General features: G+C 41.4%; 1 protein-coding gene across 3 annotated transcripts in view; it reads right to left on the bottom strand.

The window, feature by feature from the left end:
* LOC128738396 (uncharacterized) overlaps positions 1-22,865 on the bottom strand; it is a 45,921-nt gene that overhangs the window by 15,270 nt on the left and 7,786 nt on the right. The gene's annotated exons all lie outside the window — the stretch shown is intronic.

A 22,865-nucleotide genomic window follows, 5' to 3' on the forward strand; every position in this document is an offset into this window, starting at 1 on the left:
CTACATTCACATTGAGGCGCCAACAAAGAAACAAATCATTAATACACACCACCGTTTTTTTCGCACATTTGTGAATGTAAAGTCAGCATAAAAAGTCGAACTTCGATCAGAATCAGTGCACTAGTAGTGCGATGCATCGAAATTTTATTTTATTTCCAGCTTCGGATCAACAAGATCAGATCAGCATCTTTCATACTGATTGATTATAAACAAAAAAAAAATTGCAGCCAGCGGTGAAACGAAATAGAAAATGCTGTTTCACTGCTGTATGCGAGAAAGAGTTTTGCAAATGAAAATGTATGGCGAAAAAAAGTGCGGAGGTAAGCACGTACGTGAGACGCTTTGATAACGCCATCAATTTTTCCTACCCCTCGGTCTGTGTGCCATCCAAGGTCTGCTTCGCTGGTGTGCGCGCTGCCAGTGGCATTCGGTACGCTATGGCTAAACCTCGACGTGCCACTGCAAGCGCGTTATGAGGGCAACACGCAGTTTTCCTTTGATACAGTTTGATTTGATTACGGACAGTTAGAGATGTATGTATATTAAAAAATATGCTTTAAGAGGTCCTTCATACTACGCGTATACAAGGTCACAACAAATAATGCCTTATAATTCAGAGAAAATTCTCTTTGCTCAACTGAGCTAAAAAAATTGTGATACTAACGTTACAAAAGTTATCCTATCTTGAAAAAATCTTTAATGTGGAAAAAACAATAGTATAAGAAAAAAAATACAAGGCAACAAAATTTGATCTGCAAGATAGTAGTTTGTGTACTAATTTGTTCAAATCAAAAACAGTGCCCAATGCTCGCTCGGACATGTTAAATTGATCTATTAAAACCTGCATCAGTCGAAAAAAAAAATTCTAGAACAATTTAAAACTTCAGCACTAATCTTGAGACTTCAGTCTTTGCAGATTTGCTGTATAAAAGTTAATTAAAGTTCTATCTACATACTGCACAACATGGCTTTTTTCTAGCAGGTCCGTGACTACACGTTTATCGGAATTCACTTCTTACTGTTTGCGTAGTATAGACCGAAGCTTTCAGATTTATACTCTATACAAACCAAGCCTGAAGGCGACATTTGACCGTGTGTGAGAATCTTATTTACGCAACCCGAAAATTGTTGTAAAGTTAGGCTTGTCCCAGTCTACCTGGGTTAACAATAATTCTGTAGTTCCTCAAGGCAGTATCTTGGGAACTTTACCTTTTTCGTTGTTTGTTAATGATATCACTAAATTATTACCACCTATCTCACGACTATTATATGCGGATGACACTAAGATCTATCAGCTTATTACTATTATAGACTTCAAAACGTTGGTCGACTTCTGCTTTGAATGGTGCTGCTGCAACTACATGATGCTAAGTATTCCGAAATGGACAAAGACTGCTTAAGGCACCTTGTGGCAACTCAATTGGTGATTTCAAATTCCTGGTTTTTTCCCGGTTTTCCTGGACGATTTTGGAAAAAATCCTGGTTGGTGAATATAGTTTAAAATTAGGTACAAGAATAAAAGTTTTTTTGTGTGGAATATTACGCTGGAAAGTTTATCGATTTAGCTGTTCCCTTTTTACTAAATACGAAAGAGTAAAAATAGAAATTTATATTTGCTGCACTGAAAAGGCTTGGAATCACCCGTTTCATTTATAAGTTACCTCATTTAAAAAGAAATTTCGCACTTCGATTTAAAACTACTCAGATCATTCTGTAGCTTGAACTGAAAGCTTTCTATTCAATTTGGTAAAACTCAAAATTGTGGAATGTGGCCACAAATTATTTTACATACCCTTACCCAGTGAAGTAAGTTACCTCTTTTGGCCGCTTGGCTCAATACAGGCACAGTCATAGCTCCAAATACTGTACCTATTCGCCTTGATGAGATGGAAACGGATACACAATGAAAACAACCGTTGGCTGATTCCAAACACGGCGAAATCCAGGATTGGAGGAAGAAAGGGCTACCGCCAATAGACATATCCACTTAATAGAAGTGGACATGTAGAAAGTTTTTACCGCCTTAGTGGTGTGCACCAATGCGAGAATGTCGCTCACGGGAAGAGCTGACCAATAACTAATCGACCGTACAGACAAGCTTAACCGTTGAACTGTACATTTAAATAACTATTCGGAGTCTCAAATATCGAAAGGTCAACAAAATCAGCAGCGCATGCGCCCACACTACGTAGCATCGACCTAATCAGCTCCTAGATGCTGTTGTTAGTTCAAATCGAAGCAGCACTCAAATATATAAAGTCTTGCAGAGAACCAGGAAAATTCTGCATGTCAACCGAGATGCTGAAAGCTTACCCAGTATTGTCACCGCCAATGTTGCATCAGCTCTTCAGCAATGCCTGGATTTTTCTGTGGAGTTGATGCAAGGCATCTTGGTAAATCACCAAGAATGGAACCGACGTTACAACGCTCGAGGCCCTGTGCAGATTAAACAGTAAGGCTTTTTTTTGGATAAAAGGCCACTGTAACAGTCTTAATGATCATCTTTTGAGGTAGGCTCCGATTGCTCTATCACAGTTTACGGACTGCTTATGCCCATTGATGGAGTTGAGCTCGATAGTTGAAATCTTGTGCCTTAAGTCGGTACTACATGGTTAATAAAATCAACGTACTTGAGGGATTGGGCTCTAGGAAAGAAATTTTGCCTAGAGAAGTTATGCCTGGATAAAGCCAGAGCCCCGTAATTGCAGGGCAGATGCGCTGAACTTTCAAGTTCAGAGTTACAAAAGCGGCAGGTTCCGGAATCATCCGATATTCTTTAAACGATCAAAAGCGGGATTGTGTCCAGTTAGGAGTTCCGTGATTGTTCACTACGAGTCAAGTTGAGTAGTTTTTTAGCTACTGCAGAATTCGGATAGATAAACTGTTTAACTGTTTAGTCTACTACCCTGTATTTGATTTCAACGGAATGCTTTCTTAACAGTATAGTCTAGGCGGTTTCTGAAGCTCAACCTGACACCAATCAGTATAGGGAAGAAATAGCATGTGAATAGTGAATGATATAGCGACTGTTTTTGTGGGGTTTATATTAGGTCCGTCTTGTAAGCATTATAACATGGTGGTGTTTAGAGCTACTAACAAACAACTTGACAGTACTGCGTTAAACTTTTCCCTGACGATAAGTTCTTCGTTTAGGGCTTCAGCAATAATCTCATTATAGCTTGGTTATTAGGGAGAGAACTCCTTATGGACATCTTTTGATCGCCGAAATCGTGACCGACGTATCTTCCAATGATGTTGTGATTTCTCTGCTCGGAAGTATTGCTTGAATCTAGCTCATTGAGTGTGGTGAATTGAGTTTAAAAAAAAAGCCGCAATAATTGAAATGAACGACGTGTAATCGAATGCTCCTTCAATATCAAGGAAAGCACAAAGTGCCGTCTCCTGATATTTAAGTGATTTTCTGTGAAAAAAGTGGGTAGAATGCCATCCGGACCTGAAGATTTAATTGGTTCAAAAGATATAAGTGCCCATTTGATCGAAACCAACCAATGTGCAAGCTGAGTCGAATCGTTTGGCATTTTCATCGATTTTTTCTTGGCACTACACTCTGCATTTAAATAAAAGAGAAAAGGAAACAATGGAAATCATGCAAATATATTCTGAATAGCCAATTGTGTTGTTTACAGCCAAGGATTGAAATTTTTTAACATTTTTCTCTAGTCATCACCAAGCGCAAGGCCCCTCCGAAGCGCGACCGCAAGGGTTGGTCGGTCTAAACTTCGGCTCTGATGGAACCTATCTGAATGTGGGAACTAGGGCGGTATCATGGTGCACTGTATCACTCATAAAGTACTTTGAAAGGTGATTCTCAATCGAATCCAGAAAAAAACGATACTACTATTCGATAGTGCTCTCTAAAATGGTACTACCTGTAAATAGGTCGGATTTAGCTAAAACTTAGTTGACACTACTCAATATGCCCTCAAAGTGTACAAACTCAAATTTTGGGTAAAAATTTAACCAATTTTGTCTACTTGCTACCAATAATTGAATTATTCTCTGTGATAAATAACGCACTTTTAAGTTCCTACTACCAATTTTGTGGTTGAAGAACTACTCAAAATCAGAGTTTGTACACTTTAAGGGAATTTTAAGTAGTTTTAACCAAGTTTAGCTACCAACCAAGTTACGGGTAAACTCATTTAAGCAAACTGGATTCTGTGCCGACCAATCATGTGTGGATCGGATCACGACGGTCAATATAATATTCGAGTAAATCATCGAAATCCAAGGCTGTCTTCTTCTAGTGCTTGTTGATTTCAAAAAAAGCATTCGACTGACAAAATCACGAAAATATCTGGGGCGCACTAAGGCGTAGAGGAGTTCCTGATAAGCTAGTTCTTATCGACGAGAGCTTATCGACGCTCATTATGAGGCCTCCTGCCGGGTTGCTGCAGGAGTGAGACAGGGTTACATACTTTCACCGCAACTGATCCTCGTTATTATTGACGAAATTTTAATTGGAGCCATTGACAGTAAACTTAACCGAGGATTGCCCTGGAACCCTTTGACAAATGAGCAATTAATTGACCTCGATTTGGCCGACGACATTATCTTTCTCTCTCAAATGCAATATGATGTGCAGGGAAAACTTGATGGTCTCTGCGATAACTCTAAAGCAACAGGTCTCAAATCAGATCCTTTTATCGACCACAACACGAATTTTCAATTTGAACGTGAAATCCGTTCTATTGCCTGCGCGATCTGATGTATTTCAGTGGACACAACCGCGTTTTGAGGAGAGTAGAGAACGAAATCTACAGAAAGACAGTCAACTGGAACCCGCAGGGACAACACAGAATAGGCAGAGCTAGAGGCTATTGGCGCTGTATCCTAGTCGACTGTATTCAGACTATTGATTCGAAATGCTCTTGGCGACAGATCAAGGTCATGGCAGATTGCTGTATTTGGGAAATCAAACATTTTGTTCTGCCGAACTAGCGGACATGGACGCATAAGTAATTAAGTCGTCAGCAAGCAACAGAACTTTTTCCTGGTTTTAGATAAAAATTCCTGGCTTTTTCCCGGTTTTTCCTGGTGAAATAAAATTCCTGGTCTTTTCCTGATTTTCCCGGTTTTCCTGGTTGAGTTTCCACCCACGGATAGAGTGGAACGTGAGGAATTATGCCAAATCATGTACGAGAACGGTTTCTGGACAAATTGACGTGGTTGATCGAAGCTACCCAACCCGAGCAGGAGAAAATTACTGAAGAATACCTGATCCAGATATTTTTTGGTGAATAAACTGCATATCTGAATTTGAATATTGATCATCTGAAATCATACATCATCTTATGAATATCGTGCCCCGCGTGTTGATATCCGCTCGGTTCATAACACCTTGTAGCGCTATGTTGAACAGCAGGCATGAGAGACCATCACCTTGACGAAGCCCTCCGTGTGATTCGAATGAACTTGACAATTCACCCGAAATCCGAACACAGCACTGTGTACCCTCCATCGTAGATTTAATCAGTTTGATGAGTTTCCGGAGGAAGCTGTTCTCGTTCATGATTTTCCATAGCTCTTTCCGGTCGATGGTATCATACGCGGCTTTGAATTCAACGAACAAATGGCGCCTGGCAACTCGGTATTCACGGCCCTTTTGGAGGATCTGGCGCAAAAATATAGTAATATGTATTGTAAATATTGTAAATATTTGATCCCTAGAAGACCGACCTTCGACGAAGCCGACTTGATAAGTTCCCACAAATCTGTTCGCAATTGGTGATAGTCGGCGGAAAATGATTTGGGACAGCACTTTATAGGCGGCATTGAGAACGGTGATCGCTCGACAGTTCTCACAGTCAAACTTGCCGCCTATTTTATAGATGGGGCAGATAACCCCATCTTTCCACTCCTAGCGTAGCTGCTCCGTATCCTAAAGTCTAGCAATTAGCCGGTGCATACAAAAGCCCAGTATTTTTGGTCCAATTTTAATAAGATCCGCTCCGATGCCATCTTTCTCAACTGATTTATTGTTCTTCAGCCTCCTTAACTTCGCCTATCGTTTGAGCTGGTACCTCTTTCCCGTTTGTGGCACTGTTAAAATCGCTTTCCCCGCCGTCAGGGTTCTCCGCCTGGGCGCCATGCAGGTGTTCATCGAAGTGCTACTTCCACCTAAGCTATCGGCCCTCTCACGATCGTCCGTCAGGATACTGCCATTCTTATTCCGACAACTTTTAGTTTGCGGCACAAAGCCTGTGCGGGATCCGTTCAGCTTCTGGTAGAACTTTCACATTTCCTGAAAACGACGCAGCCGTTCCAAATCTGCATATTCCTGCTCTTTCAAGTAGCGCCTGTTCCGCCGGAAGATTTGGTTTCGCTGCATCTTCTTATGTTTGTGTCTTTCCACGTTCTGACGTGTGGCACTGCGCATGTTGGCCGTCCGTGCAGCATTCTCCCCATCCATCACTCTCTTATATTCATCGTCTAACCAAACATTCCGCTGATTTCGTGCCACATCCCCAACGGAGCTGTCCGCTACACTGCTAATGGCTGTTTTGATGGTGTTCCAACCGTCCTCGAGAGGGGCTTCGTCCAGCTCGTCCTCTTCCGGCAGCGTATCTTCGAGTGAGCACACTCTGTAGTGCCTTCGAATGTTGTTATTTACCGTCGCTGTTAACGGTGTGATCCAGCGAACGAGCATCGACACGAGATTAACGGTCTTTAGCAAAAGTAGCCAACTTCTTGCCTTCGCAGACGACCTCGACATCATCACTAGAAACCTCAAGACGGCAATGGAGACTAGGAGGATTTGGATCAATGCATCGAACATCAAATATATGATAGGATGAGGCTACAGTGTAAATGTTGGCTTACTAAGTTCTTATCTAAATTTACTGGGTAATCTAACTAACTTGGCTGATTAGCACTCCCAGTGAGATTTGGATCTCTTTGAAGGGAGTGCTCGTATGTTTAGCATTCAAAAAATTGGATCCATTAACCGCAAGAATTGTGGAAATTTCAGTCGCATTAATCGTAACACCGAGTCTTTAAATTTCAAGTTTCTCTCGTCTTTCATGATGGCTGGGAGTGCATTATATTGCTTTTTACCGTAGTATGAAAACGCTCTTTTTACGAATTTGGTATTTACTCTTGATATTGACAGACTAGTCTGAGTTCTAGGGAAGTGACTATGTAAAACCCGTTCAAACTGTCGGTTATGATGCGTTGATGGATTCCACAGGATATCATGCATTTGAATCAGTATTTGTTTTTCACGAAGTGCTGCTACCAGCAAGACAGATGTGGCTGGTTCGTTAGACATTTCGAGCGTCGAATACAAACGTGGTTTCCGATATACTTCCTTCAGACAGCGATTTTGAAGGGTTTGCGAACACTTAATTTTGTACTAAATTTTATCTCTATTTTTCTCAGATTTTCGAAAAAACTCATTTTTCACTGCATGACACTGCAAGGGTGATTGATCAATTCGTACAAAACTTTGAGAAATGCAATATGGGGTCGGTATGAGCAATTATACCAAATTTGGTTGAAATCGGTGGTCGATTACAACGGGTAAGATGACTTGAGAGGAAATAACCCCTATGTAAATTTAAAAATTGATTTTTTCAAAAAACTCAAGATTTTTTAAATTAATTGTTTTGACCAATACTAACATCCTGTAGATAAATTTGAGGCACATAAAAGTTAAATAATAAGTGCCTTCGGACATAGTGTGCGGTAGTCCTTTACGAACTTGAAACTATAATGTAGCACTTGCACTTTAGGTACAGTAGGATTTCGAATTTCGCAACAAATGCCGAGTCGCCTATGTTGCCAAAATCGAAACCATGCCAATCGAGACCCTTTTTGATTGCAACCTTTTTATGTTTACAAAATCCGCCAAAAGCTATCCGTGCGGTACAAGTAAGTTTTTAGCGACCTGCGGTAAAGGGTAGTCCTACGAAAATATAAAATATTGTTCGAAAAATTCTATAACCGCAAACTTTTTCTCATGAACACACTTAGGGCAATATTTTTTCGTCATTTAAAGTATGTATGCGGAAACTAACTGATATTTAAGCATATTTTTGGAAGTAAAATATTTTGTGTTGCCAAAAACGGATACTGCCAAAAGCGGATGTTACCAAAATCGAGGTATGCCAAAATCAAACCATGCCAACATCGAACTATGCCAAATTCAAAATCCCAATTTGAAAAAAGAGTGTTGCGTACCTACTATTTTTGATGGAGTTCAAACGGAAAGCGGAGAGTGGCACAGGTGCAAGTACCCCAAGCTATACCACCCATAAATGAAAAATTGGCTAATATGCCATTTTTTCCAAAATCGAGATCATAATATCACATGATAATATAAACCCCAAACAACATCCCCACGAAAGCCGATTGTAAAAAACTGCATTTCTGGAAGCACACGACGTGAAACAAATTTGGCTAATATCCAAAATAAATGAGAAAATGGCTAATATCCGTGCTGATTACAAACGGGTATGAAATAGAGAAGGCAAACGCCAACGTTGGCGAATAGGAGAACTTTGCTGCAACGACTATTCATCTTTGATCTTCTTGGAGGTAATATCGACAGCCCGGAGCTCCTAAGTCGAGTCCGATTTAACGTTCCACCAAGGCATACTCGACGAGCTGATTTCTTTAGGCTTCCAATGCACCGTACTCAATTCGCTCAAAACAATCCATTTGACGTATGTTGTCGTGTATTTAATACTGTTTCTGACGATTATGATTTTAATGTTACTCGGACTACTTTCAAACTTAGAATAAGTAATTACTAAGAACTGTCTGTACGAAATTTCGAAGACTAGTATATATATAAATAAATAAATAAATGAGGAAGCGTCCAACATAGCTCCAGCCATCCCAAACCCCTACCTAGCGCCTCCACGTGGCCTTACCCGGTAATACTCTATTAAGAAGCCAAGCTAGGAGGTGCGATGATGGGTGGTTCCCGGCTGCCTGATCTCAAGACTGCGGGTTTGGATGACGGCTGAGCCACACGACCGGGTTAGTAGGTAAGCTTAAAATAAATTATTTTAATTTTTTGTTTCGTCTTAGCTCATGGAGCAAGCACCTCCTACCGTACAGTAAAAATTCGGGCCGAAGAAAGTTTAAAGAATGCTCATGGATACCAGAAGAAAAAATTAAATTAATAATGGAAGCACTCATGTAAACTCAAATGATGTACCCCTATTTCATTCGAAGGACTGCTGGTGAGATTGTTCTATTTTTGTCCATATATCTTCATATAATGTATATTCATATAACACATATTTTATTACATTGCCATATACCATCATTATCGTAAAGGGGAAGGAGCATCAGGGTATTAAATGAAACGAAGACTGGATGAGGGATGTGGTAACCAGCCCAAATCATTTTGACGCGCCCTTCTAGTACACAAATCATCAAGCAAGATAAGTTTGCACGGCGAAGTTATGTATCTAGAAACCAGAAGTCTATGCTGGAAGCAGTGTCTTATATTCCCGTGGAATCATAAGCGATATTGCTTATTGATCCACCGTGACATGAAAGTTACTAGGTAGATAAATTTGATTCTGCAGTAATTCTACTTGCATACAATGGGAAACCCTTGAGGTGATGGTGGCTAGCCCCATACATACATACAATATCTGTGAGGATAATGTACCGCAGGCGCAGCAATCGATGTATTCTTATTTCACATTTTTCCTTCACACATACACAGTTGATCAGACCATGTGGTGTGGTGGTTTCAGGCGTAAGGCTAGCAATCGCTAAGTTTTTGGATCGAATCTCGTTATTTTTTTTATTGCCACGACAGTCTATACGGCAGCTCCCATTAACGACGACATGACGAACGGCTTCTACCTTCTAGTGCCAAACGCTTGAGCCTCACGCTTCGTCGGCAACTTCTTCGAGGTGCACGGATTAGATGTCTCATCGTCCACTTCGTCCTCACTTATGTTTCCGTACGGTTTCAAATAGTTTAAACCCATTTTTGAAGTCTCACCAGCGTAAGATAATTGACAACGTATGCACGTTAGCCCAATTTTTCCCTGGATTGTCAACTCTCCTGGTGTTTATGAATGAAAAAATGGCTACTGCGTTAAAAATGTTCCCCGGAGGGAATTTGGCCACAGATATCGTTGTTGCTGTTCAACGGCATGGCTCCGGCATGTATGACGGGTAATATGCACATTAAACAGATTTCCATTGCCACGTAAAACCTCTTTGACAGATAAAAGTGATAAAATTGCATTTTTCTCAATTTCCTGTTCGTGGCCTATTAGTCAATTCAGCATCTATGGGCAGTATACTACTTGGATAGATTCCCATTGTACAACTGGCGAAAGTCAGCCATGTCGCAAGAATGCCGGATGACAGTGCAGCGAAATCTATTCTCTTCTAGAACCCCAGCGGCATTAGAATAAGAGGGGCCCAACGTGCTAAATAGATAAGAGGATGGAGACAGGTTTTTGATACAGCACATGTCACCCCGATTCTACGCTGTTCGAGAAAAAGGTGGAAAGATGATAAATAATAAGTAAGCAAAGCAAAGACAGACAACCAAAACCGTTCCATTATCGAAACTTGACCTTCTATTTTTTAAACGCCAGACTTCGCAGCCAGCTGTTAGGGTACAGGACAATTGCGAGGCTAGAGTTACGATTCTGTTGACTCAAACAGTATCTCCCAGCCGAGATTCGAACATAAATACAACAGCTGACTTGTTGTTCAAGGCTATCGCACAGGTTTGGGCTGAAGGGTCTCAGGATTTTATGAACCAATCGTCCTAGAAAGTAAACATTTTCAAATTTTCTAACATTTTATTAAAAACATTTGTGTTTTACAAGAGATTAATGAAATTTAATTTTAAAATCTCTATAATATAACGAAAAAAAAATTTGTGTTTTACAACACTTGATTAAAGAGTTATGAACTTATGTAATAAACGATGTCTAAAAAAAGTCGGATATTTTCTCATAGTTTTCTAGAAAAATAAGGAAACAAGGATTTCTCAAGCATTGCTATCATTGATAAATCTAAAAACCATGCTCGTATGTAAAATTTCAAGAAATTCTAAGTCCGTTTTGTACGATATTTTTGGAAAATTTTCATATTTAAAACCAAAATATGCAGCTACTATGCACAGTTTCAAGACTGTTCAAGGGTAAACTGCAGTGAAGCTGTTGGGCATCTTCTTCCATCCTATAATGAACCATTCAGTCTGACAGAAAACAGAAACAGACACAGATACAAGCAAATTGGATACTTAACTTTGCACCAGATTGTAGCTGAAAGCCAAAAGTACGTATAACATTCAACTCTGTGCCATATAGCGCGCACTCCATATAGCAGTCAAAATAGAAGTCAAAATAATGGAAAGTGAAGAAAAACAAGAAACAAATTTGACTCCAGAGGAAAAAGATTTACGATTCCACCGCACACTGCTATAAGAAAATTTTGCAACCTTCTTTCTAATGTACGTTATAGTGGCAATATCGACAGAGCAACTTATAACCAATGATACCGAAGGCAATTAAATGGCCTATTATTTTAAACTGAAATCATTACGTGTAGCGCCGACAGCAACGTTCGAATGTTTTCCTTTTTTTTTAGGTAAACGTCTTGTAGGTGTTCTATTTCGCTTTCCTATTTTCACGCCTTCGAGTAAACAGTTTCTGATAAACGTCATCTTCCGACGTCGATGGCTATTGATTTAATAATCACTTCCGGACGACCTCCTTATTGTCGCCGGAAACGACATCGTCGAACAGCCAGCGAATAATCGAATTGAACTGATTGTGCTGATGTGACGAAAAGGGCCCAATTTTATTCGGATGCCGGTAACTTAAGACGTACATTTATAATTACCTAACAACACCACGGCATTTTTTTTAGGAACTTTGGTAACTGTTCAGATAGTAACAAAACTGAACATATTTTAAGTGCATTGCGCTTCGAAAATGACTTTTTTCTAAAATTTCGTTTTAAAATAGCCCGCTACGATAAAACTGAATCTTGACGTGGTGTAGAACTTATCAACTAATCAGTATATTATTATTATTTATTCATTTTAATTTCAACCGACACGAGGTCTGAATGAAATAGGCTGGGAAAAGCCACCTAGAGTTGCACAAACTATACATTCTCTAGGTGGCGCAAAAACTTAACATCTTTTCTTGTGTACAATATACATAAAACATAAATACAATACAAATCAAAATAACATAAATCAAGTGTCAAAAATTAAAATTCTGCCTTCGACGGTTATATTCAGTTGCCAAATGACGGATCGGTTCGTGCAAGCCGTAGTTGGTGCGGTGTGTTCCCACATGTAAAAGCTGTTGGTGTCGTTGAGGTCGCAGTGGGCAGTGTAGCAGGACTGATGAGAAAATACCAGGACTGTCGTATTTCCCCACTAGTATTTTGTGTGTCGTATTAGCGACGATATCCTTCCGCCGTTGCTGAAGCGGAGCAATACCAATTAAATGGCACAAGTTCTCGTACGATGGCAGATTATCAGGATTCCTCCAAGGTAACATGTGGCATATTTTTCGGACGAAACGTTTCTGTATTTTTTCAATGCGAAGAGACCAACTCTCAAAATGGGGGTCCCAAACAGCGCACCTTGTTTCCAAAACCGAGCGTACAAGCGAGCAATATAAAGTACGTAATGTACCAGGGTCCTGAAACTTGTTACCAATCCTAAGTATCGTTCCTAGCTGTCGCGGTGCTTTGTTGATTATCAATTCATAGTGAAGTCTAAACGTTAATTGTTTATCGAAAACAACTCCAAGATCGGTAACACTATCACTACGTTGCAGTACTTGACCATTAATGCGATAATCATACAACGTGTGTTTTTTTCGAAAGAAACTGATAACGGCACATTTTGGAACGCTTATAGTCATACAATTGCATTCGCTCCACTCTGCAAACCGGTTGATCAGTTCTTGAAGTCTCAGGCAATCGTCGTTGTTACGAACAGTCATGTAGATTTTGGCATCATCCGCGTACAGTAATCACGTGCCTGGCGGCAATAGATGGGACATGTCGTTTACAAACAAAGAAAACAATAGCGGTCCTAAAGTGCTACCCTGAGGTACTCCAGTATTGTTTAAGAACCAACATGACAGTGATGCACCCAATTTAACAGCCATTCTGCGGTCTCGTAAATAAGATTCAAACCAAGCAACTAAACCAGCGGAGACACCCAATTTATTGAGTTTAGCCTGGTTTATTGCACGTAAGCATACAGAGGTAAACTCCAACAGATCAGTTGATACTGATCTTCCAGGAAAAAAGCCATGCTGCGACGTAGATATATAGTTCTCAGAATGGAACAAGAGATGCTTATAAACAATTGCTTCCAAAACCTTCATGCAAGCACCCAGAGAAGTAACTCCGCGGTAGTGTTCGACATTACGCCTGTCTCCTTTTTTAAATACAGGAAACATAAAGGAGGTCTTCCAGCTCCGAGGAAATTGATGGCATTGCATAGAGAGACTGAACAATGAAGCGATAGGCAATTCCAAAGTCTCACAGCATTTTTTCAACAGCACGGCAGGAATGCCATCCGGCCCAGGGCAATAGCATTGTTTCATTCTACCAACGGCTTCAGCAACTTCAGCTTCGGTAACTGTGAACGTTTGAGCTGCAATCTCGTCACTCGGAACAAAAAGTAATGCTGCTTCAATACTTTCCGATGAAGCTGATTCATGACTAAAAACTCCCGAGAAAAATTCAGCAAACAAATCACACTTTCGGTTGACGGTAGAGGCTTCATCATTTTTCGCGAAATACACTGGAAGGTAACCCATCTTCCTTACGTTTTAAGTTTACAAACTTCTAAAAACTCTTTGGATTAAGCCGAAGCCCAAGTAACAATTTGAGTTTTATCACACTCTTATGATGGCATTTAAGACCAAAATTGATCTTGAAGACCACCATAAGAGTACAATAAAACTCACATTGTTGCTTGGGAGGTTACAGCGATAAACAGCGATTCAAAAAGTGCCTTCATTCTGAATAAGAATAAGAATGGGACCGTTACGAGGAGCTTTGATAAGAAATAGTTCTTAATTAATCGAACTCGTTAATATCTTTAATTCTCATAAAAATCTCCTAAACTCCTTTATATAGAGGGGGTGGGGCTAGGCATTTAATGTTTCTATAGGATAATGAGCAAAATCACCAAATTTGGTTGGATATCGAAGAAAATACAAAATACAAATATTAGAGGATGCAAAGAATTCATGATTTTTATCCTATACTAGCTGACTTCGCTAACTTCGTACTGTCACAAATTAAACTGTGCTATCATAAATTGTAAATCTGAGACGACCTTTGTCACGAGCTGGAGTTTTGCAATTTTCTGAGGAGCCTTTGAACCTTTGAACTGACAAAGAATATACACATTCAAATGAAGAAAAAGGGTTTTGATTACTGCATTATGACAATTTTCATTATAATGACAGATGTACAAATGGCTTACAGACCAAGGGTCCCGAGTAAAATCGGGCAATCAGTTAGTCGAAATTAATTATGGAATGCTTTTACTAAGCAAACAAATAAGGGACAATGGAGTAACGGCGGTCTTTGGATTATTGAACATAACCAGCGTAGCTCTTGAAGAGATTCCCATCGTACACCTGGCGAAAGTTGGGGGACTACAATGGGTCGGCCATGGAGCAAGGATGTCGCATGTCGGACGACTCAATGAAACGGGTTCTCTTCAACAACCCAAGAATAGACTAAATGACTCGACCAGGTTGAATCCTACGTGCGTGTGAGAGGCGCTCAACGAATTGGTGACGAGAAGCCCAGGACCGAGTACAATGGAGAGGAATTCTTGATACGGCAATAACCACCCCGGCTCTACGCTACTAGAAGTAAGAAGTGTTTTCGCTTTTTGACGCGTAATTTTCCGAATCTAAATACATTTTTACCCGATTACGTATACTGTTTACAATGGGGCCATGGTCCCCCCGCCCACCACGAAATTTTTTGGCTTGCACTTCCTGATTATAAGCCATACTTTCGTATAAGTTCACTTGTATGCGCGACTACAAAAGGGAAAAGACCTATTTACTTCCCATCTTATACCCATCAATTGATTTTATTTATTTAATAGCTGACCCGACAAACTTCGTATTGCCACAAATTAAACTGTGTTGTACATAAATCGTGAATCTCGGATGACCTTTGCACAATCTCGAGTTTTGCAAGTTCTGAAGAGCTCATGGGTGTTTTAATATACAAATTTTCCTCACAGTAAAGTAGAAAACAAACTCCCCCCATTGCTTAGCCTGATAAAATAAAGCGGATAGCTTTAAATATTCGCCATCATTAAGCCAAGTGTCCACTATAGAGTTTTTCAGGTAGAGCTAGAGAAAAATCTCACGTAGAGTTAGGTAGAGTAGTGTATACACCCTGTAGAGCTCACTGATAGAGCTCTACAGCAACTCTATGGGAGAGTTCTCTACTACAAAAAACTCTAAAGTGTATACACGTTCGTTTTGTGTTTGGTAGAGCTCTACATATACTCTACGCTTTATCTAACCTGCTAGATAGAGCTGTAGAGAACTCGGTAGAGAACGATTTCGTTTTTGAAACTATTTCAGTTGAGTCGAGCAGTTAAATCGAGTAGTCTAGTCGAGAAGCTGAATCGGGCAGTCGGGTCGAGCAATTGAGTCGAGTAGCCGATTCGAATAGTCGAATCGAGTATTTGAATCGAGGTTCAGTCGAACAGCTGAGTCGAGTAGTCCAGTCGAGCATTTGAATCGAGTAGGCTAGTTGAGAAATTAAATCGAGCAGTTGAGTCGAGCAGTATTGTTGGACAGTCCAGTCAAGCAGTTCAATCAACCAGTTCAGCCGAGCAGTCAAGTCGATCAGTCCAATCGAGCAGTCGAATTCAACAGTCCAGTTGAGCAGTCCTGTCGAGCAATCAAATCGAGCAGTTTAGTCAACCAATCCAGCCGAGCAGCCTAGTCGACCAGATGAGCAATCGAGCAGTCTAGCAGTCGACCAGTAAGGTGACTGAGAATAGAGTCCATGCTACGAAAGCATGACGCCCTGTCATGTTTTGCGTAGTTTTGCGATCATTGCAGCGTAGCCAACCTTCCAGATTTGTCTGGATTTTCCAGACTTTTTGATGCCTAATCAGACCAAAAAAGACGGTTTTCAAACATTGTCTTCCATTAGGCCAGATGACAGAGGCCAGATTTTTGGCAGACATTTTTATTCTCGTTTTCCAGATTTTCGTAAAAACCGGTTGGCAACGCTGGATCATTGTGTAAATTTCAACCACCCTACCTGTCAATTATTACCAAAAAATGGCCTATCATAATGTAAAATTACTTTCTTGGATAATAAAAATATTATATGAGGTAGTATAATTTCACTTAAAAATAAAATATTCACTTGAATTTCCATTTGGCCTGTAATGTGCTATATTTCTGACATTTATCTTACGCACACTTTGCTGTATATACATAGGTACACAATTTGTTCGCAGCAGTTGTATCAGAAAAATATGGCGTCATGTTGCGAAATCGGTTCAAAAGCGAAATTGTTCTCTACAGCTCTATCTAGCAGGTTAGATAGAGCGTAGAGCTCTACCAAACGCTATGTTGACATAGTGTTTGGTTGAACTCTACGCTCTACAGTTTCCCCAGTGGACACACCCCGTAGAGTGCGTGGTAGAGCTCTACGTAAAATTTCTCTACGGCTTCTCTAGGTGGAGTGGTAAAGTAGTAGAGACGCCTTATAGTGTACACACAGCTGGTAGAGTCTCTACGCTCTACGCTTTTTACTCTACCAAAATAACTCTATAGTGGACACTTGGCTTTACAAACCATTTCGCCGAATACCATTTTGCGGAGCACCAATTGTCGGTTGACCATAACGCGGAATATAGAGTTTCGCAGAAAACCATTTCGCGAAAAACCTTACGCGGGATGTACCATTTTACGGAAAATCTTTTCGTGGAAAGTACCATTTCCCAGTAACCAGTAAGAAAGCACCATACCTCCCAGTTGGTTTCGAGGTATGACGCTGGCCTAATAAACCAGTCGTCGTATGTTCGAATCTCGACTGGGAGAGGCTGTTAGAAGTTAATAGGATCGTAACAACTGACCCTGCAATTGTCCTGCAACCAGCTGGCTGCGAAGTCTGTCGTATAAAAACAGAAGGTCAAGTTTCGATAACGGAATGTAGCACCTGAGCTTTGCTTTGCTTTTACCATTTTCCAGGGGTGACCCAACTGAAGGAAAGTAATAGAGGTCAGTAGATCTACGAAAATAAATAAACCTAGATAGAGGTGATCTCTACGGGGGACTGCTCCCCCGCAGTGGCCGGCGCTTACTACAGCAGGTCGCCGGCAACACTCGCGGCCTGCGGTCGTATCGCCCTGAATCATCTAATGTTACTGTTGATAGTTTTTGATGGTCTTGTTTTATTGACTAAACTTTTATGAAAGAGTCTAAAATTTCTCGAGTACGATTAGTTTTTGAGTTACGAAAAAAATTCAGCTTTATTTGTATGAGAGTCGTTATCCCCCTACCACAGGGGTGAGGGATCTCAAACCATCATAAAAAAAATTCTTGCCTCCAAAACCCCCCACATGTCAAATGATGAGGATATTTGTATTTCATTTGTACATAGGAACCAGCCGCTCAACTCAGCGAAAACGCTGCTGATACCCGTTCGCCAAGGCTCGATCCAGTATTGGATCAAGCTGAAAACGGTAATCCTGCCTCAAACTGAGCAGCTTTCGCTGCATTCAGGTGAACCTCCACCATGCCAAGGGCGCGTCTAGTGTCCTATGCCGGAGGTTCACCAAAGAGCAGCTGAGTGCTGCTCTAATCCGGGAGCGATGGATCAACGATACCACAATCCTCGGTTTATCCGGCACTAATGGTAAGTTGATCTATTGTAATACACAGTCCAAGCCTAGGACTGCCATTCTGTTAAATAAGAAAATAACATTTTCTCCAATTACAGAATTCATCCAACGCGACGTCGTTCCCATTACGGTGGTAGTCCCGACGACTAGAGGTAAGCAGGAGATAGTCGTTGCGTCCGCCTACTTTCCAGGGGACAAGGACCAAATACCACCGCCCGAGGTTGCTGAACTAGTGCGGTACTGCACGGCAGTCAACAGGCCGTACGTGATAGGCTGCGACGCAAATGGGCACCACGTGATGTGGGGCAGCTCAGACACAAATAACAGGAGTGAGTACCTACTTGAATATCTTACTTCTAACGATGCCAATGTAATCAATGTAGGGAATGACCCCACCTTTATAACCGCTATCAGACAAGAGGTCTTAGACCTTACTTTATGAAGCGCCTCTATAGCTGAGAAAGTCAAAAATTGGCATGTCTCTGACGAACCAAGTTTATCAGACCACAGACACATCATTTTCGACATCGAGGCTAATCCTCTAAAGAGAGAACAATTCAGGAATCCGAGGAAAACCAATTGGAGTTCCTTTAGGGAACTTTAGGGTTCCTGATTGCCTCACGTAATTCCTGTCACAATGATATACGAACTCCAGTTGAGCTGGATATCGCCGCTAGTGACCTGCAATGCAAGATCACAGACGCCTATAACGTAAACTGTCCCGTTCCCGCCCTGGTGGAATGAGACGCTTAGCAATCTCCGTCGGAAGGCTAGGCGTCTGTTCAATAGGGTCAAAACCACGTCTAACTGGGAAGACTACAGGGCCCTCCTCACCAAATACAACGCTGAGCTACGAAAAGCCAGAAGGAAATCACGAGTTAAATTTTGCGAAACCATACCAACTCTGCCAGAGACTACGCGTCTGCAGAAAGCGATGTCCAAGGACCACTGCGTTGGTCTAGGGAAATTAAAAGAGGATGGGAGTCTCACTGTTACCACCAGGGAAACTCTTGAAGTTCTAATAAACACACACTCCCCTGGCTCGACAGTGACCACCAGACAAGACATAGGCGGGCAGGAGCGGAATGGGTCATTGAACCAATGAAATCTCCAGGTCCGGATGGTATTCTACCCATTTTCTTACAAAAAGCGGACGGTGTTATAATGCCCGAGCTCATCGACCTCTTTCGAGCCAGTTTCACTTTGGGATATATCCCGGAGAATTGGCGGAAAGTCATACATCATAGGCGGAAGTTCATACCTAAGGCTGGCAAAAAAGACAAAACCATGACTAAGGCTTTCAGACCGATAAGTCTGACTTCACCGCTTCTTAAGCTGTGAAGTCAATTACGGATAACTATATCCGCAATGAGTTTTTAAAAAACTCTCCGTTACATGTAAGTCAACATGCATACCAACACGGTAAATCTACGGAAACCGCACTGCACTGCTTAGTGACGTTAATTGAGAAATCGCTTAAATATCAAGAGACAGCACTTTGTGCTTTTCTTGATATTGAAGGTGCTTTCGATACACGCCCTTCGCGTCAATTAATACGGCTCTCTGTCAAAAGAGAATCGACCACACTACAATGAGCTGGAGTCAAGCAATGCTCTCGAGCAGAGAAATTACAGCATCATTGGGAGATACGTCGGTTACGATTTCGGTGATCAAAGGATGTCCACAGGAAGGAGTTCTCTCCCCCCTGCTCTGGTCACTGGTGTCCGATGTACTCCTTCACAAGCTATCACAGGTTGGTTATGAGACCATTGCTTACGCCGACGACGTTGTACTTATCGTCAGAGGTAAGTTTGACGCAGTAATGTCAAGTCGCTTGCAAGGAGCTCTAAACACCACCATGTTATGGTGCTCACAAGAGGGACTTCATGTAAACCACACCAAAACAGTAGTTATATCATTCACTAGGTGAAGGAAACATACCATTACTCCCCCTATACTGAATGGTGTCAGACTGGGCTTCAGTAATGAGGACAAACACCTCGGAATAATTCTCGATAAAAAAACTCAACTGGGCTACCCACCTAGATTATGCTGTTAAGAAAGCAACTTCGGTTATCTGGGCATGCAGCTGTTTGGCAAAACCTGGGGATTGAAACCTCAACTAGCCTTTTGGTCATATACTACTATTGCACGGCCTAGGATAACCTATGTTGCAGTCGTATGGTGGCCAAAGGTGAATGAGGTGACAGCCCAAGCCAAACTAAACAAAGTTCAGCGCCTGACCAGTGCCATGCGTACAACACCTACTGCAGCCATGGAGGCAATGCTATGCTTACTGCCTTTGCATCTTCATGTAAAGAAGGAAGCAGAGCTTGGCGCACTACGGTTGCAAAGGAGTAAAAGTATACTCGAAGGTGACCAAATCGGCCATCTTCGCATACTTCGGGAGTTCAATCTGACACCCTTAGTAACTTCAGTCTCTGACTGCATGGAAGCCAGGCCCAATATGGACGTTCCATATGAGGTGATTGAAACAGATCGCTCAATGTAGAATAATGGAGGGCCCGATCTTCCATCTGGAACTATCTGTTTTTTTACTGATGGTTCAAAAATGGGGACCTGCACAGGCTCCGGAATCTACGGACCCGGCATCAGGGAAACTATCTCATTAGGAAAGTGGCCCACCGTTTTCCAAGCAGAAGTATATGCAATAGACATCTGTGCAACAATATGCTTGAAACAAAAGTACAGGCATGCGAAAATCGGTATCTTTACGGACAGCCAAACAGCACTACTGGCACTCAAGTCCGCCAAATGCGTGTCCAAATTAGTTTGGGAGCGCAGCACAGCATTGAGGGAACTCTCCCACCAAAACAAAGTTTTATTACTTTGCGTGCCCGGTCACTGCGGAATCGAGGGCAATGAATTTGCTGACAACTTAGCAAGACACGGATCGGTTCAGCAAGTTATTTGCCTGAACCGATCCGTGGGGACCTCCACATCCGCCGTGAAAGGCGAACTGATGGCATGAGAAAAGTTAGAAATAGTATCCCGTTGGAATCAAACACAGGGTTGTAGACAAGCTAAACAGTTTATCTACCCAAACCCTGCACTAGCTAAAAAACTACTCCATTTAACTCGTAGTGAACTACGCACGATCACGGGACTCCTAACAGGACACAGCCCCGCTCTTTATTATTTAAAGAATATCGGCAAGGTATCATTCGACACGTGCCGCATTTGTAACTCTGAACCTGAAAGTTCAGCGCATCTGCTCTGCTATTTCGGAGCTCTTACATTATCAAGGCACAACTTCTTAGGAAGTTTCCTTCTTACTCCATATCAGGTATGGAGCCTAAATCGCAAAACGGTCATTGGCTTTATAAACCATGTAGTACCGAATTGGGGCACAGGATTACAACTATTCCGCTCAACTCCATCAATGGGTATGAGCGATCCGTAAACTGTGTACAGCAATCGGGGCCTGCCACAAAAGACGATCATTAAGACTGTCGCAGTGGCCTTTTAACCCAATGCCCTTCTGGCATACAAAAAAAAAGGAGCTCCCGCCACTATTGAAGGCGGTAGGGGTCATGATTCTCATCCTAAAGAGGGGAGAGGTATCAACTCACCATAGAAAAAATATTGCCTGCGAAAAAAACCGCATGCTAAATTTGGTTCCATTTGCTTGATTAGTTCTGGAGTTATGAGGAAATCTGTATTTCACTTGTATGGGAGCCCCCCCTTCTAAAAAGGTAAGGGGTCCTAATCTATACCTATAAAAAAGGATTTCTGTCTGTCTGTCCCTATGTTCCTTTTAGAATCGAAAACTACTGAACCGATCGGCGTGAAAATTTGCATGTATGGGTTTTTGGGTCTACGGAAGGTTCTCTCGATGGCAAAAGTCCCCTCCCCCCACTAAGGGGGGGGGCTCCAATACAAATCGATGCCTAAAAAAATGGATTTCTGTCTGTTTTATGTTCCTTATAGAATCGAAAACCACTGAACCGATCGGCGTGAAAATTTGCATATAGGGGTTTTTGGGGCCAGGGAAGGTTCTTATGATGGTTAGAGACCCCTCCTCCCACTAAGAAGGGGGGCTCCCATACAAATGAAACACAAATTTCTGCATAACTCGAGAATTAATCAAGCAAATGGAACAAAATTTTACATGTGGGTGTTTTTGGAGACAAAAATTGTTTCTATGGTGAATTGAGACCCCTCCCCACTTTAGGAGGGGGGGCTCCTATACAAATGAAATACAAATTTCCTCATAACTCGAAAACTAATTAATCAAATGGAACCATATTTGACATGTGGGTGTTTTTGGAGACAAGAATTTTTTCTATGGTGAATTGAAACCTCTCCTCACTTTAGGAGGGGGGGGGGGCTGTACAAATGAAATGCAAATTTCCATAACTCGAGAATTAATTAACCAAATACCACCATATTTGGCATGTGGATGTTTATGGAGGCATGAAATTTTTCTATGATGAATTAGGACCCCTTACCTTTTTAGAAGGGGGGGCTCCCATACAAATGAAATACGAATTTCCTCATAACTCGAGAACTAATTAATCAAATGGAACCATATTCGGCATGTGGGTGTTTTTGGAAGCATGAATTTTTTCTATGATGAATTAGGACCCTTCTCCCTTTTTAGGAGGCAGGGGGGGCTCCTATACAAATGAAATACAAATTTCCTCATAACTCGAACCGTAATCAAGCAAATGGAACCAAATTTGGTATGTGGGGGGTTTTGGGGGCAGGATTTTTTTTAATGATGGTTTGAGACCCCTCACCCCTGTGGTAGGGGGATAAGGACTATCATACAAATAAAACAGAATTTTTTTCGTAACCCAAAAACTAATCGAATTCGAGAAGTTTTAGACTTTTTCATAAAACATTAATCAATAACAAGACCACCAAAAACTATTAATAGTAACATTAAATAATTCAGCGCGAGACAACCACAGGCCGCGAGTGTTGCCGGTGACCTGTCGTCGGAAGCGCC

This window comes from Sabethes cyaneus, chromosome 2, assembly GCF_943734655.1.
Source record: "Sabethes cyaneus chromosome 2, idSabCyanKW18_F2, whole genome shotgun sequence".
NCBI classification, from domain to species: domain Eukaryota; kingdom Metazoa; phylum Arthropoda; class Insecta; order Diptera; family Culicidae; genus Sabethes; species Sabethes cyaneus.